The following is a 10,943-nucleotide window of genomic DNA, read 5'->3' as shown; positions in this document are numbered from 1 at the left end:
AAAACTCCAGAACTCCTGGAAGGTGTGAAGATGGGAAAATCTCTGCAAACCCAGGACGCCTCCGTGGGGAGGAGCCGGAAGGACGGCCCTGGGGGGCGGTGGCGGTGGGACTGTGCCCACGACCCTCCCCCAGCGCCCGGGCCGCCCCCAGGTCCCCATGGTCACGCCGAGGCTGCTGGGGAAGGGCCCCACGCCGGTCAAGATGTCTGTGGTGGACACAGAAGCACACGCACACGGAAACGGGTAAATCCACGAGTGTAACTTAGTCACAATAAGACTAGATGAGGAGGTAGATACCGACGGCAGGCGCTCCTGCCTGCAGCCAGGGGCACACACGTCCCCGAGGGCGGACGTTGGGGGACAGAACTGAGCCGCACCCCACCCCACCCCGCACCTCCAGGCAGGGCTCCCGGGTCCACGGGGCGGGGGAGGGTCCCCACGTGGTGCACCTGCTGGCCGTGAGCTCCGTGCCTTGGTCCAGGGGCTGTGGGGGCCCCCACCAAGCCGGCCTGCAGTCCACACCCGCTGGACCGAGTCCGATGCCACCCGCGGGGCCTCCAGCATCAAACCCGTCCCACCCAGGTGCCCTTTCGAGGGTGCCAGGCCAAGCCAGGTCCCGGAGGCCCCTGAGCATGCACGGCCCCTGTCCACCTCCCTGGTGGCCTGGCCCCCCGGCCCAGGAGGGCGCTGGCACCTTACCATGTAGATGAAAATGTCGTTCTCGGCGCCGAGGCCATGGCCCCACGCCAACTTCCCGAACAGCTCCTTGCGGAACTCCCACTTGAGCAGGATGGCACAGCGCAGGAAGGTCAGCTTCGTCTTCTGTGGGCACCACGCAGCGAGAGGCGGGGCTCAGCACGTCCCATCACCAGCGCCTCCCAGGGACACCCCAGGGAGTGGCCCTCTGCACGGAGGGTCCCGGGCCCTGCAAGGGCCCCACTCGGCTGTGGCCAGGCCGGGGGGAGCTGCCCCCGTGGGAGGAAGGAAGGGGTGCCCCACAACAATGCCCTCACCCCATAAGCCCCGTGGCTGTTCTGCTCGGGGTCCCTCTAGCACCCCGGCCTCCTTTCTGGCCTGAGGGACTCTCAAGGGCTGGGGGGCGGGCACCCAGGGAAGGACCACTGGCCCCTCGTTCACCCGCCCCGGAGCCACAGCCTTTAGGAAGTGTCTGTGCCCCCATGATGAGCAGAATGGTGTCTCCCCACATAATCCCCAGGCCCTCAGCAGGTGACTGTCTGGGGGTGGGGTCCCCACAGGGACCAAGGCAATGGGGTTCCTGGGTGGCCCTGGGCCATCTGACTGGGGTCCTTCCGAGGAGCCGGAATCTGGACCACGGAGGGCACGGGAGGGCTCGGGGCCCCCGCCCAGGAGGGAGGCCTCGGGGGACCAGCCCTGCCACACCCCAAGGCCTGCGCTCAGACAGGCCTGTTCCCAAGCGGCCTCCCTGGTTGCTGAGCTGAGCAGGGACTGGCCCACCTGGTCCTCTCCCCGGGGCCCTCAGCTTCCTCCTAAGTCCATCTGCCGGGTGCTCGGGGCTCCGTCCCCAGGAGACTGGGCCCCATCACAGGCCGGGCACTTTCCTGCGCTCGGTCCCCCTGGCTCAGAGTGACCGTCCTCCGCCACCCGGGGGCCCTTGGCCTCGGGCCGCTCAGCCTAAGATCCCAGCTTCTGAGCCTTTATTTGTAGGCCAGCCTCCTCCAGGCAGCCTCCCCTGCTGACCTTGACCCTCTCGGAACTTCCAGCTGCACCCGTCCACCTCCCACCCGGCGACACCCCTGCCTTCTCCTGGTCTCCCGTGCACCCCACCACTCATCCCTCCCTTCAGCCACATAGGCAGGCACTCGGCAGCCACCTGGCAGAGGGTCCAGCGGGCTGGCTCCCGGTCCCACAGGTCCGGGGCAGGGGCAGAGAGGAGGCAAGGGGCCCGGGAGCCCCTCTGGAAGAAAGAAATGGGGCAGGGCGTCCTGGGGGGGATGCTGGGGGGAGTCACTAGAGATTGAGGGTGAGGATCGGAGGGGCGGGCCCCGGAGGGCGGGCGGGGGCACTCGCCATGACCACCGCGGGGCAGGAGTCCACCAGGTGGAAGAGCAGGGGCACCAGCGCCTGGAAGGCCTGCCTCTTCAGCGCCGGCCGGTACTTCTTGCCGCCGCTGTGCACCACGTCCCCGAACAGGGAGATGGCTCCGCCGCGCACCGGGGCCTGCTCCTGCGGGAGGGGGACCCGCAGCCGCTCCAGCTCGGCGCCCCCGCGCCCCCGCCCCCTCCCATCTTCCTCCCTGGCCCCTCTTGCCCGCCCTCTGCAGCTCGGGGGCGGTGGACTGCACCCCTGCGCCCCGTGCCGCGCTGACCTCTATGCCTGGGGCCCCCCACACCCCGGCACTGACACTCCGGCCTGTCTCACCAGCGGGGCCTGTCCCCGCGCCTCGGGCCACCCCCTCCAGTGGCTGCAGGCCTCCTACTCGGTGGGTCCCCGCTTCCCTCCTTGGTGAGTTCTCTGGGGGGCCTCGGGCCACGGCGGCCACCTGTCCACTCCCAGGCACACCCGCTGGGGGCTGGGGTGCAGGCCCTGCGCTGGACCTGCTACTTTCTAGCTCTGCCATCCGGGGGGGCCGGGGATCCTTGGGCTTCGGGGCTTCGAGCTGGGGGTCATGATGGGGCCTCCCCATCTGCTGTCAGCTTGCAGGCTGCACCCCACCCCCTGCACCACCCACCCTGTGCTGGCCTCCCTGATGCCCTGGCCCCAGCCACCTCCACGTGGCTGCCCCGGGAGAGGGGAACTTCCTAACCTCCACAGTTACACCCCTGACCCCCACCCCTGCCTCAGTGCCCCACAGCCCACCTCCCAACTCTCAACTCCAGCCCTCCATGTGGGGGAGCACATGGCTTGGGCAAGGTCACAGTGAGGCAGCCCAGAGGCCTCCCAGAACCTTCCATCCCACAGGCCAGGCTCCGGGCTCCCGCACAGCTGCCCCAGCCCTCACATCCTCAAACAGTGACAGCAGGTGCTGGGCCATCCTGATGCTGGTGGCGCCGATGCCCTGGGTGCCCAGGCTGTGCAGGATGTCGCCCAGGATCTCCATCAGGCCCATGAGGTCCTGGGGCTCGGGCCCCGTGAAGCTGTCCAGCAGCCCGGCCAGCTGATTGCGGAGCAGCACCACCTGCGGGGCGGGGGGGAGCCGCAGCCACTCCCCGCCCGCCCTGCTCCCCCCTCTGGGACGCCCTCTGCCTTCCGCACCTGCTCCACCCGCCTCACCTCCCCAGCTCCGGGCCCAACCCGCCTCCCTCCACCTGCACTGTGGGGCATGGACTCATCCTTATGGGCCTAAAGGGCAGGACCAAGGACATCCCCGTCCAGCCAGGTGTGAGTCCCCCATGTGCCGGCTGGAGCAGGCACGGGCCCACCTAGGAGGCCAGAGTCCAGCCTTCCCAGGCCCCTCCAGCCCTGTGCACAACAGCAGGGTTTCCCACACATGCCCACCCTCTCCTGCCTTGGCCGGGCTTGCCTTCTCCGTGCACCCCTCCCAGCCAGACCCGCCGGGGAGGCTCTCCTCGCATGCCTCCTCCTTGAAGCCTTCCGGGCACAGGAGCGTGCAGCCCCTCCTCTCACCTTCTTGGGGTCCATCAGGATGCTGGTGAGGCCCTTCAGGCTCATGGCGCGCACCAGCTGGTTGGGGCTGCTCAGGCCCAGGCTCAGGAAGTTGTCCATGGCTCTCCGGGACATGTACTGCGTGAGCTCTTGGCTGTTGAGAAACTGGGTCGGGTTGGCACCGTCAGCTGCAGGGGAAACCGGCCCATGGCCCAGCGCGAGGTAGCGGGTTAGACGTCGGGAGCGCCTCCAGGCAGCGGGCAGTACTGGAGGGAGGAGTGGAAGTCCCAGCCTCTGACCTTTCAAGGGCCAGAGGACGGTGGTGAGGAGCAGGGCCAGGGCAGAGCCCAGGAGGGGCTGACCTCGGTGATGATGAGGATGGCCACGATGTTGTCCCGTTCCTCGGAGCTCTTGAGGGAGATGACGGCCTGCCCCAAGACAGCCTTGACCTCGCAGTCGTAGTGGGCCATGGCCCTGTCAGACGGGACGGGCCTGAGGCCTTCATCCTCCACCAGGAGTTCCCCCCAAGCTCCCCGCCCCCCACAGACCTCGCTCGCTCAGGGACCCGGCCCAGGTGAGGGAGTCTAGAGTGCAGGGCCCGCTACGGGGTGCGGGGGCCCCTCGGGGATGCCGTCTGGGGCCAGGCCCCTCCAGGCTGTGCTCACCGAGCCAAGAGGGTCACCCCCTCCGGGAAGGTTTCCAGGTGCTCGAAGAGCTCCCAGCCTCTCAGCAGCTGGAGGTAGGCAAACACCTCCCAGTAGTTGGTCGTCCAGAAGAGACCCTTGAGGGCCTCCAGGCAGGTCCTGGGGGCATACGGGGGTGTCTAGGGGAGGTGAGTCAGGGCTCAGGGCCGGTCCCCCACCCTGTGCCCGCCCTCGGGCCTGGGCCTGGCTGCGCTGCCGCCCGCTGAGCGCCCTCTGTGCCGGGATTCCGGGTCCTGCTGGCCTTGGGCTGCTGGGCCCCTGCTCCCCGCTGTGGACCACACACCCCCAGCAGGGGGTCCCAGGGGTGTGTGGAAGGAACCCAGGACAGGGCGTGGCTTGGGGTCCTACGGGGGGTGGGGGCAGAGTCCCGGGGCCCGGTCGGAAGTCTACCTGCAGGGGCTGAGAGGCTTCGCTTCCAGGCTGTCCTCCTGGTAGTCCGAGATGCCCTCCACCACGTCCAGCTCGAACAGGTAGTGGAGCTGTGTGAGCAGGCCCACCAGGATGCCCGCGAAGGCCCAGCGCACCGTGGCCTTGTACTCCCGTGTGTACAGGAGCTCGTAAATGGTACCCAGGGCCTGCAGCGGGCGACGGGGCCAGACTCAGAGGGGCGGGTGCCTCCCTCGGGGGCTGGCCCCAGTGAGCAGAGGAGCTGGGAGCAGCAACCACAGGGCGCCCCGACCTCCCCCACCCCCCACTCTGAGCCCAGGGCCCTGCTGTCCAAGCCTGGCTGGGGCATGGAGAGTCCCAGGGGCTCCCACTCTGGGGCTCAGCATCCAGAGCCCTCGGCTGCTCTTGCTGGGACCCTCCGCCTGCCAGGTCACCCTGGCACCACCCTGGCACCCGCAGGGTCCCCATGACAAAGCCCTTGGTGGGGAGGGTGCTCACCAGCAGGGAGATGAGCTCCGTCTGCTGGCTGAGCCTGACGAGCTCCTTGGGGGGCCGCAGCTTCAGCTTCATGTAGAGCAGCATGAGGACCTTGCGGGCCAGCTGGTTGTTGCTGGCGAGGGCCTTCCACAGGGGCAGCACCTGTCTGGGGAGGCAGGGAGCCCAGGCCCACCAGCTGGCTGGCCACACGGGGTGGGGGGCCGGTGGGACACAACCCTCAGGGCAGCGGGATGACCTGCCAGGCGTGTGGAAGGGGAGATGCCCAGGCCCCACGGGAGCAGGAAGCCTGCCCTCCCTCGGGGGGTCCAGGAGGCTGTGTCCGATGGCACTGAGCTTCAGCCTCCTGCTCGAAGCCCTGAGCAAAGGCTGGCTTCCCCTAATGTTGGTGCTTATTCCCACTTTGCCCCAATCCCCTGCCGTGTGACCCTCGTCCCTCCCCAGCTCACTTCCTCCCTGGGGACATGGGGCTCACCCCTCTGGCGGCCTATGAACAGATGATCCCCGCAAAGTGGAACCTCACTGGGTGTGTCTCCCTGGGGAAGGAGGGGCTCACGGACCTGCACCCCTGGGAACTCTGCTCCCTGTCACGGGCCAGTGAGCCCCAAGATACTCCCGGGGGCACGCTGGTCCCCCAGCACCTCTCAGACTTCAGAGTGCTTAGACTGTGGCTTGTCCTCAGCAGCCCGGGGCCAGCCCGCGTGTGTCACGAGCTCCAGCCTCAGGCTGCTGGGCCTCATCTGATGTCCTGAGGGGCCGTGTGTGGGCCCGGGCCAGCTGGAGGGGGTTGCTGGGGGCCAGTTAGGATTTCAGGTCACCCAGCTGACCTCCAGCCCCTCTGCTGTTTGGCCCCTAAGGGCCTCTGAGCCTGAGGAACCCGTCCATGCTGAAAGCCCCCTTCCTGGGACTGCTGGAGCCTCCGCCCTAACCCCTCAGCCTGGAACAGCTCCGGGGACCACCCCCGCGCCCCCGGCCCGGCCCGGGTACTACAGTCTGGGAAGGAGAGGAGAGTTGGGCCAGTCTCGTGCACACCGCTGCCTGCCCGGGGGCAGTGTGTGGGCTGGGAGGGCAGACCGCAGACCAGGCACAGGTGTCCACCTCGGGGGTGTGGTGCAGGTGACCTACCTCTCAGAGGGGTGGCACAAGGACAGCATCACCTCGACTGTCTCCTGGGTGTGCTGAGTCCCCAGCACGGTCACAGCCTTCATCATGGTCTGCAGGATGTTCTTGACGATAGAGGGCAGCTCCTGGTACAGGCCCTGCAGGATCTCGGCCACCTGCCCGTGGGAGTGCAGGCCAGGAGAGGGCCTCGGAGCTGCACCCCAGCTCCCGCTCTGTCCCCTGCTGGGGCTGGAGTCCGCCTCCCCCACAAAAAGTCTCTCAAGCCGGTGATCCCCACCCCACGACATGGCATCTGGACACGGCCGGACCCGATGGGGCAGCAGGTGGGAGCGGCTCTGCGGCTCATGGCTAGTGCTGCCCGCCTCTGCCACAGCCTCACCCCAACCCCCTTGTTCCGGTGAAAATGAAAAGCAGCCCCGAGGAGGGTTGATGGGCCTGGCGGCCCCTGAGAGACGACAGTGTGTGCGTGGGCTGTGGACCAGGTGGGCCAAGCCAGGTCCCGCGATTAGATCCCCAGGGGCTGGGCGGGGCCGGAATCGTCTCCCCCACTGAACAGGGCTGAGTGAGGCTGAAGGAGCAAGCGGGGCGGCCGTGATCACCCCTGGCAGGGCCCTGGGGCATCACCGGGACTCTGCCCCCGACAGTGGGGCCACGGGGGTTCGGGCCCAGGAGCAGGGCTGTGCACTGCCGGGGGCTAGGGGCGCCCTGGGGCCCCACCGCCTCCGCGGCTCGGGGTGCGGTCTGCATGGGCCGCGGGCGCACATACACCCAGGAGCGACCTTGCGCACACACTGGCCCCCTCGCCACGCCGCCAGCCCGCTGCCCACCTGCTCCACCTTGATGCTTTGGTTCTGGAAGATCATGAGGAGCAGCTGCGAGGCCAGGTCACACTGCAGGTGGTCGTGGCTGCAGAGCCCTCCCAGGAGGGTGAGGATGAGCTGTGTGTGCTGGGCCGGCGTCAGGCTCCTGTCCAAGGCCTGTGCCAAGGGGTCAGGTGAGGGCCCGAGGGGTCGGGTGAGGGCCCGAGGGGTCAGGTGAGGGCCCGAGGGGTCGGGTGAGGGCCCGAGGGGCACCTTCCCTGCTCTGCAGCTGCCCAGGCTCCGCAGCGTTGGGCCCGGGACGGGGGTGCGGCAGGGGCACTGCTCTTACCCAGAGGTCGAACGGATGCCAGGCCCGCAGACTTGCAGGGACCCCCGAGGGCCCCCCCCCAACCGCCAACCACCTTGGCTACAGGCTGCCCTGCTCTGGAGATTGCCCTGGGGACGGGGGGAGTCAGCAGTTTTGTCCAGGGGCCAGTGATGACACGGGTACAAGGGTCCAGCCCCTGCTCGAGGAAGGGGTGCGCTTCGTGCCTCCATGCCCCTGTGGTCAGGCTGAGACCCCCCCGCCAGGCTCTTCCCTGCCCTGCCCGGCTCCCCTCACTCCCTCTTCCAGGGCACAAAGCTTCGTCCTCATAACTGCCCTGGGACTCCTGTCTCGAGCTCTGTTTCTGGGGACCCACCAGGACAGTGGGCTTCTGAGCCCCCAGGTCCCTGGGTGCGGCTCCCCGGGGACGTTCGTCTGCACGGAGGTCGTGAGGTATTGCTGCACCTGTCCCAGCAGGCCTGGGCAGGTAGGGGTCAGGCCCAGTGACCCCCACTGGGAACGGCAGGGCAACCGAAGCGTGAAAGGCTTGAGCAGCCACCCCATTATTCCAGGTGGAGCTGAGACTCGAACCCAAACCCTGGACTCCGAGTCCACCTTGAGGGCAGGGCCCGCTGGGAAAGCACGGGACTGAGCAGAAGCGGTAAGCGCGGGACGGTCCCGCAGGCCTGCTTGTCACCCCCGTGAGGAGCCACAGGGGAGAGGACACAGGGTTGGGGGGGTTGCCAAGGGGGAGACGTGGATGAGAGCCCTAGACTCTGGCCTTCTGGTCACGGGTGGGAGGGTGCAGGCCCAGGCCTTATGGGGCAGAGCAGCAGGGCACAGTCCCCGAAGGGAGCGTCCGTGCCCCAGCCCCACCTGACGGCTCCCCTGCGCCCGCTAAAGGATGGGCCGGCCGGTGGGGGGCCAGACGGGCCGCGCTCTGGCAGCAGCTGGCAGCCTGGGCACCCGTGCGCCCCTCCCCGCTGGGCCCTGAGCGCCCACCTTCACCAGGTTGTAGAACTTCATTTCTGACCGTCGGAGGGCCTTTGCGTCAAAGTGCTTCATTTTATTCAAATGCATGAACTGCCCCATGCTCCCTGCCGAGGGGTCACCAGGTCAGAAGGCCCAAGCCCCCAGCTGCCCGTCCCCGGAGGGGCTCCCGGCTCACCCTTCTGCTGGATCAGAAGCTGCAGGAGGAGGTAGATGCATTGGCGCGAGTGGCTCCGGGTGACCGGGTCCCTGTCCCGCCACAGCAGCGTCAGCAGGCCGATCTGGTGGCCCAGCATGGAGGGGGTGGCCTCGTCCTGCGGCGGGCGGGCAGCGGTGGAAGCCTGTGCCTGCATGTGCCCCTGCTGCCCGCCGGCCTGTGACCCGGCCTGCGCTCACCCTCGGCCGCACCCCGCCACCCAGTCTCCGTCCCCATCTCCCTTCGTGGCTCTGCTCCCGGGCGGCCTCGCCATCGCCATCTCCCCAACCACCCGCCCTACTGAACTGTGGCCTCCAGCCCGGGAGCGGGGGCACCCCAGGGCCCTTGTCCTGTCCCCCAGCACGGGGCCCAGAGGCTCCGTGCTCCTGTCCTCACACAGGCCCGCCTGCCCCCGGGGTGCCGTGGGGCCACTCACAGCGAGCTTCACGTAGTCCACCACGTACTTGAGAAGCAGGAAGATGGTCTGCACCACCCGCTTGCACTCGTGGCTCTTGTCCGACTTCAGCCAGGGCTCTGTGTGCTGCGACGGGGAGGAGGCCCAGGCCCCGTCAGCCCCGTGGACCCACCCCCGTCGCCCAGACACGGCCCGGGACGCGGCCCTTGGGTGTGAGTGATGATAAGGTGACCTACGGTTCGCCCTCCCTTGCTGGGCGGCCAGCAGCCCAGCTCCCCCGGGTGAGGCCCGGTCTGGGACCACGGGACAGCCTCCTCGGTGACCGGGGTCACCCTGGCTTTGCCGCAGCAGCCGTGGAGGCCAGCAGAGGGAAGCCAGGATGCTTGAGGGCAAGAAGAGCCCACTGACCCCTCGAGTCTGTTCCTCCCTGCCCTCGGGGTGCAAGAAGCTGAGGTCCGTGGGCCGCTTTAGTGCTTCTGACACCCCCACTGCTGCCTTTATAAGAGATGACACCCCCAGAGCACCTGGGTCAGCGGTGGGGGCAAAGCTGCCCTCTTGCCACCCCTGGACACGTGGGGCCCACCCTGAGGGTAGTCCAAGGCCAGGGTCGAGGGGCACAGGGAGGCCATTCTGCACCCCGTGGCACCCCAACCCTCACCTGCAAGAGGAAGCACACCTCATCCATGCTCTTGTTCTCAGAGATGAAGGTCTGGAGGAGCAGGTCTAGCGCCTGCATGGACTTCTGGTACAGCACCTGACGGGACAGACGGCGGCCTGGTCATGCCACCAGGTTGGCCTGCAGCACCTCGGCACACGGTCCACATGTCCCGAGGGACCCGGGGAACCGCCCCCCCGCGAGGGCTCGGCCGCTCCTCCCTGCAGGGCCCAGGCCTCACCCAGACCGTGCCCTCACGCTGCCAGGCCCCCAGATCATGTCGGGTCTGTCCCCACGAGCCCAGGGGGGCGGGAGCCTCACGATCCGAGCGAGCTGCGGATGCTCCCGCGGGCACGCTGCCCCACCCCGGGCTCCTCGGGCCGCACCCCTAGGTGTTCCTCCCAGCTTGGAAACTGAAGCCAGAAAGCACTTTGAACTGAGTGACCGTGAAAACACTGGTCGGACCTGATCATGTCCGTGCAGAGCAGAAGCATTTGACAAAGTCCGACATCCATCCTCATCAACATGCTCAGCAAACTGGAAACGGAAGAGAACTTTCTCAACCTGACCAGGAGGGTGGAAGGACCCACGACAAGCACAGCGACCGACCGACCGCCTGACGGTGAAGGTGGGTGCGTCCCCCCGGACCAGCCCAAGGGCGTCGTCAGCTCCCGCCGCTGGGCCTTGCCCACGGAGGAGGAGGAAGGAGACGGTTCACCGAGGTCACGTCTAAGACCCTGGGGCCTCTACACAAGGCTCCAAAAAGCTAATAAGAGGCTCAGCGGAGTTTCGGGAAGGTACGAGATCCACGCAACGGAAGTCAACTGTGTTCCTGTACACTAGCAACGGACAGACGGAAGCTAAAATTTTAAACATTATTGGCAATATCAGAAAAAAATACAAAACATGCAGGGAAGAATTTGACCAAAGACGTGCCAACGCTGTACGCAGACGGCGGGGGAGCCCTGTGAGGGGCCCGGAGAACCTCACTGAGCCGAGCGGTGCGGTGAGCTCCTGGATGACACGACACAATGAAGTCAGAATGACGGTTTCCCCCAAATCGACCCATAGATTCAGTGTGACCCCAATCAAAATCCCAGTGTTGCTGCTTAACAGAGGGTGACTGGCTGGTTCGGACGTTCACGCGGAAATGCACAGAACCTACAACAGCAAGACTCTCTCCCCTGCTGCTCCTGCCTCCTGCCCTCTTTCTCTCTCTCAAATAAATGAATCCATCTCACAAAACGAAAAACAGGGATCCCTGGGTGG

This window comes from Vulpes lagopus, chromosome 9 (assembly GCF_018345385.1).
Source record: "Vulpes lagopus strain Blue_001 chromosome 9, ASM1834538v1, whole genome shotgun sequence".
Classification (NCBI taxonomy): Eukaryota; Metazoa; Chordata; class Mammalia; order Carnivora; family Canidae; genus Vulpes; species Vulpes lagopus.
This window is presented reverse-complemented; position numbering follows the sequence as displayed.